Raw genomic sequence first — 6,160 nt, forward strand, 5'->3', positions numbered from 1 at the left:
TATTTCCACAGTTATTTACACGTGTAATCTACCAACAATAAAAATATGGATAAATAACAAAAAATAAAGTAGAAAAGAAAAAAAACAGCTAATCACATGCAGGAAATGTTCCATAAGGGGCTTCTAAATTGATCTATATATATATATATATATATATATATATATATATATATATAAAATTAGTTTAAGAGACAAATTTAATATAATATATTAAAAATGGCTAAGTTTAGTAAATGATATATATCATTCAATCAACTCATTCATGTATTTGGAATTGAATTTGTGCCTTTAGAATTACCCATATTCAACGCTTGGTATTTTAAAATAATATATTAAAAATGGCTAAGTTTAGTAGTTCTTCACCAAGGGGTACTCTTGGTATTTTACTATATTCAACGCTCCCATGTAGCTCAATCTCTTCACCATGATTCTTCTTGCACTCGAAGTATAAAACTGTGTATGCCTGAAACTTGAACATGGTTATCGAACAGATAAAACCCACCAGAAAAAAAGCAAGATCGCCTGAGTCAATGCGGGCTGTTTAACCATCATCATCCTCGAGAAGAAATGAAAGAAAACATATGATAGAAGATCCAACAGAAAGTTCAGAAGAAACCCTTTTAACTTCATGCCTTTAACAAGCCTCCCAGCTCTTCCTAACGCCTCAATTCCAGAACACTCTTCTAGCACGGAAACCACCATGGATAGAACCCAAACAACTGAAAAATATAGATACATGCTCACAACAAGAACCACGAGCGCCCATAGTATCAGTTTTGATACAATCTTGTTCCCAGAAGTCACTATGATAAGAACCATTACGAAAAAGAAACCAATGTAGAGAAAGCCAATTCTGAGAAGTGTTACATGAAAAGAAGTGATGAAGGTCCTTTTTAATGGTTGTGGCATCCTTAAGATCAGATCTATATGAGATATTTTCTCGTCCTTGTGAGCAGCTCCAATTAGCAAAATAATTGCATTTTGGGCAATAAGAGACGTGCTGAATAGGCCTACAATGAAAGCTAGTTCGGTGCCTAAGAATATTTTGAACTCTTTCTGCATCGTATTTTGAACTTGTGCAAAAACAGGGCCTTGTGGATCTTGAGAAGGTAGCATCATAGATTTTGTGACAACATCAAATATCATTGGTTTGACTGTAGAGATGTTCAAGACGGAGAAAAGAGACGCGATGATGATGTAGATCGAGGTTACAATGGCCATAAGTTTGCCATTTTTCGACATAATCACGATCCATTTCTTGAAGAATTCAAGGAACTGAAGAAAAATCTTTTTGGATTCCATCTGCAGTCTAAAGAGTTTTCAGTGACAAAAGATCAGGCAAGTCTATCAACTTTATAGAGAGAAAAAGACGCGTTTCAAGATTTAGTAAAAGAAATAACGGGGAACTAACATTTCACAGTTTGTGATGGTTTGATTCAGGAAGGAATTATAACTGCTGCAAAGTTATCCTCTTAATATGAGCCAGTGGCCTTCCTGGAAGGCACGATGTTGTCAATTATGCAATAAAAAGTGGAACATACAAAGGTTTTGATATTTAGTCATCGTTTGAATTTCAACTGCGTTATTCAATCATATGGGCCAAGGTTTCAGTTAATATCTGAATTTGTCAATCGGTTAATGTTTCAAGAAATGAAAATTTGCATCTACGACTTGGCTTTATTAACAATTCTGAAGATTATTCTTCACCTAAAATTCAACTCTTTAGGAAGGGTTCAAATGAGCCACGCAATACCTGGAAAAAGAAACTGACATTTGACAAAGAATAGGTTATTCTTCTTTGAAAGAAAGGATTGACATTTGACAATAACCTTCTTCATGTTATAACACACATACCCACGCACATGACTGTGACATCATCATCTTCTCTTCGTAACATCTCCATGACACAAAGAACTTGTTAGCCTAATAAACTTCTTGGGGCTACTTTTGTCGTAGCTTTTGTCATAGGTGGTGTTTGTTTTTTTGTTTGAGCATTTATGTCTAAGGGTTGAAAGATATTTTTGTCTGCAGGTTCTCACAAACTGTTTATTTAGATGGCCACAAACGTAAAAATATTTACACGTTCTTTTCTCCAAAAAGGCACGGACCAAAGAAATCTTCTAGGTGGAAAAGAAAATAAAAAATAAATAAAAGAATACATACATATACATGTACATTTTTTTTGTATCTTTTTTCATAAACTCATACATTCAACTTTTTTTTCCTTTTTTATTTAATAGATTAAAAATAATAAATAAGAAAAAACATCATAAATGGTCCCTGTGGTTTCTCCAGATCTGAAGTTTAGTCCCCGTGGTTTAAAAACATCATAGATGGTCCCTGTGCTTTCAAAACTTTTGATGTTTGGTCCTTAAGCCTCACTCCGTTAAATTTTATCTGTTAACTAAAGGGTGTTTTCGTCATTTTACCGCCCACAGGGACCATTTATGAAGTTTTGCCTGATTTAAAAATAAAAATAAAAATATAATTATTTAATATATAAAGGGCTCACCCCTCTATCTCTATATATATCTCTCTCAAAAATGTCAAACCCCCACCCACTTCTTCTTCCTCAATTCAGATCCGATAACCACGCAACACCTACACTAAATGAAAAGGAAACCCAAACCAAAGTCAAATCTATACTTATGGTTCTTGATTTATAACGAAAATCCCAGAAAACCAAATTTGTCTATACCTTGGCCGAGTTGTTCATTCTGTTTCTTTTTTTCCTTAAAACCTTTTCAGGTTACACTATCCGTTGGTTTTACTTTTCTGGTCTGCCTTTTTTCTACTCCTATTTATATTCATTCAACCTTGTAAAACAGATAAATCAAGATTTTTGATGAAAAACCCATATGAAATCTTGGCTTAGAAAGTGATTTTTCGTCAAAAGTTTTAAAGGGTTTTAGAAGATGGAGAAGCTCTGTGATCCTGCTCAAGAAGATGCTCAAATGGACATGCCTCCAGGATTCTGATTTCATCCTATAGATAAGAACTCATAACTCATTATCTTTCTAACAAAGTTGTCGATAGCACCTTCTTTGCAAAAGCAATCGGAGAAGTCGTCATGACAAAAAATCGAGCCCTGTGAGTTACCTAGACCAATCAATGTCGCCAAAACATAAACCAAATTAGGGAATCAACAATCAACAAAAGAAGAGACGATTGGGAGATGAGTGAGTGGGCAATTCCTTAACCTGGGTTTCCAGGGACGACATCGACACAATCCTTACAAGCTTGAAGATTTTCATCATCGATTAGAGGCCTTATGTGTACTGCTACTTTGACACAACAATCCTGCATAGTCGTGGCGGAAGCTGCTGTTTCCTTCACATTAAAGCAACAGTGGAAGTAGATTTCTGCAAACAGCTACAGATTAAGAGAATGAGAAAGTAATTTCACAGCAATGGTATTCACCAAATCAGTTGTTCAGCCCTGTGGTGGTAAAATGACGAAAACACCATTAGTTAACGGACAAAATTTAACGAAGTGAGGCTTAAGGACCAAATATCAAAAGTTTTGAAAACACAGGGACCATTTATGATATTTTTAAACCACGGGGACTAAACTTGAGATCTGAGGAAACCACAGGGACCATTTATGATGTTTTTTCTTTAACTTTATTTATTTTGTTATTATAAACGAATTTTATATTTTATAGGTAATTTAAATAACCGACTGGTTTACACAAAGCGTAATGTTGATTTTTTTTATACATGTTTAGCTCATGTTTTTATTTATTTAACTATTTGATGCAAATAAATGAATCTAATTAAATTTTTTGGAACATTTACTTGTGTGAAGGATATGGTAGTACATGGACTCAAAATAATGGTTCAATTACCAGATTAAATTGTTTAGCGGTTAATGCAAAATATTGTAGGACAATTTTTAAAAAAAGTTATTGTGGTCTTATTAATTATATTTAAGTGTTGTAAAACTAGAAATTTTAAAATTTTAGTGTTGAAAAACTCTTTTAAATTTAAAAGCCAATTTATTTTTATTTTAGTTTATTTTAGCAATCTGCATACTTTAAAAAACAAACAGTCTTCTTCTTGCAGACTGCATACATTTGGTCAATCTCTTCTTCTGCAAATGTTTGCAGATGTGGTCCGCAAGCTGCAACCTTTTACCTCTTAAAAACTAAACAACGTCTTAGCCTTTTAGCTAGGGTAACCCTAGATAACTCCTCTATTTATAGTTGTATTTTCTGTTCTCTGTAGATAGAATTTTCTTTCAATAATGAAATCTTAGCCGTTTTCTTTTTAGATTGTTATTAGTTAAAAAAAATATTGTGGTCTTATTAATTATATTTTAGTGTTGTAAAACTAGAAGTTTTAAAATTTTAGTGTTGAAAAACTCTTTTAAGTTTAACAACCAATTTATTTTTATTTCAGTTTATTTTAGCAGTCTGCACACTTTAAAAAACAAATAGTCTTCTTCTTGCAGATTGTATACATTTGGTCCACCTTTTCTAGACCGCATACAGTTGATCCACCTTTTCTTCTGCAGATTGTAACATCCATAAATTTCACAAAAAATTTTAAACTTTTTAAACGATCCAAACCATCATTTGTTTACAAAATAGTTTTCCAAAACATGTCTATTATCAGAGTTTTCACAAAACCATAAACAAAACATGAGGAGGTGCACGATCAAGCCTTCGTCTTCCTGCGATCATCTAAGGTACCCGAAACATAACCCAAAACTATAAGCCCAAATCTTAGTGAGTTTTTCCCAAAGTACCAACACAACACATAACCATAACAATAACAATAAACAACATGCATACAGAGCCTTCAGTCTGACTGGAATGCCCCACCGGCCTACAGTCTATCTGGTACGCTCACAGAACCTTCGGCATGACTGGTACGCCTCACCGGGCCTTCAGCCTATCTGGAACGTTCTCCGGGCCTTTGGCTTGACTGGTACGCCCCACTGGCCTTCAGCACAAAGCAGGGCTGCCTCAACCCAACAACACATACATCGTGCCGACACATATATACATAACAGAAAAGCATACAAACAACCAACCAATAACAAGCAGACAGATCCTACAGATCATTAAGCATAACATCATCCTATCTACCAAAATACAAACCTAACAGATCACCACAATACTCAATCATACGATAATCAGGATAACAATCTAAAGGGGTCGGCCTTGATGCCTTCGACCCATAAATACAATGAGGAGAACTCACCTTGCAAACTAAATAGAAATGATGAGGCCTGAATCCGAATCTCAGCTCTCTACATGATACATGATTCCATTAAAATTTCTATAAGACTCCAAAATACCCGAAATAACCTCAAGGTAAAACTTCGTCAAAGTCAAAGTCAACGGTCAAGGTCAACAGTCCATGTTGACCTAGCACGCCGTGTTCTGCCAGGATCCAAATGATCAGGAAAACCTCAGCCAACATGCCATGTTGGCTTGCAAACACGCCGTGTTTGCCCGAGTTCCAACAGCTCAGATCTAGCCCATAATGCTATTAAGAAGGATAAAGTTTCCAACTTTATCCACTAGGACTACTCAAAAGGTCTAAAAAACCCAACCATAAGGCTTGAAGGTACAAGGGCTTAACCAATAACTACTTAATTCTTAGAGTCTGAAGCCCAACCTTTCCACAAGAGATCCTAGCACCAAAACCATCCCAAAGGTCGGTTCTTTATAGACATGCATGTCTAATGCATGTCTTGAACCCATATTAGGTCAAAATGGGGATTTATGACCTAATCTTCATGCATGACATCAAAACTCAACTATAGGCCAGATCCAAGACTCTACTAGGTCACCTAGACCTGGAGATTCATAAAGTTGCAAACTTTATGAGATCTAACCATCCAAACCTTCAAGAACAAGAAGCTAAAGGGACAAAACTCAAGATCTAGAAACAAGGAAGAATAAAAATCGGATCTTGGACACTTACAAAGGTCTAGAGGAGTGTCACACTGAAAGATGAGGGTTTGCTTGCTTGATCCTTGCTTCCTTCTTCCAACTTCTTCCTTCTTTGGCTCCAAAAGCACCATACTAGCTCACAAATAAGAGGGAAAGGTGCTTAGGGTTTTCAAGGGTCGATATGGGGAATTGGAGGCTGATAAAAGGCCAACTCTTGGGACTTAAGGAGATTATATAGGGTGCAAAACCCTAAAA

General features: G+C 35.4%; 1 long non-coding RNA gene across 1 annotated transcript; it reads right to left on the bottom strand.

Annotated features, from left to right (window-relative positions):
- Positions 1-225: 225 nt before the first annotated feature.
- LOC145133440 (uncharacterized) lies at positions 226-1,593 on the bottom strand. Its single transcript, XR_013718587.1, has 2 exons — positions 1,412-1,593; positions 226-1,309 (listed from the first exon to the last, which is right to left on the bottom strand). It is a non-coding gene; the product is annotated as an uncharacterized LOC145133440 (long non-coding RNA).
- Positions 1,594-6,160: the final 4,567 nt, after the last annotated feature.

Source organism: Lactuca virosa, chromosome 8, assembly GCF_052849685.1.
Source record: "Lactuca virosa cultivar CGN04683 chromosome 8, Lactuca_virosa_CGN04683_v6, whole genome shotgun sequence".
NCBI classification, from domain to species: domain Eukaryota; kingdom Viridiplantae; phylum Streptophyta; class Magnoliopsida; order Asterales; family Asteraceae; genus Lactuca; species Lactuca virosa.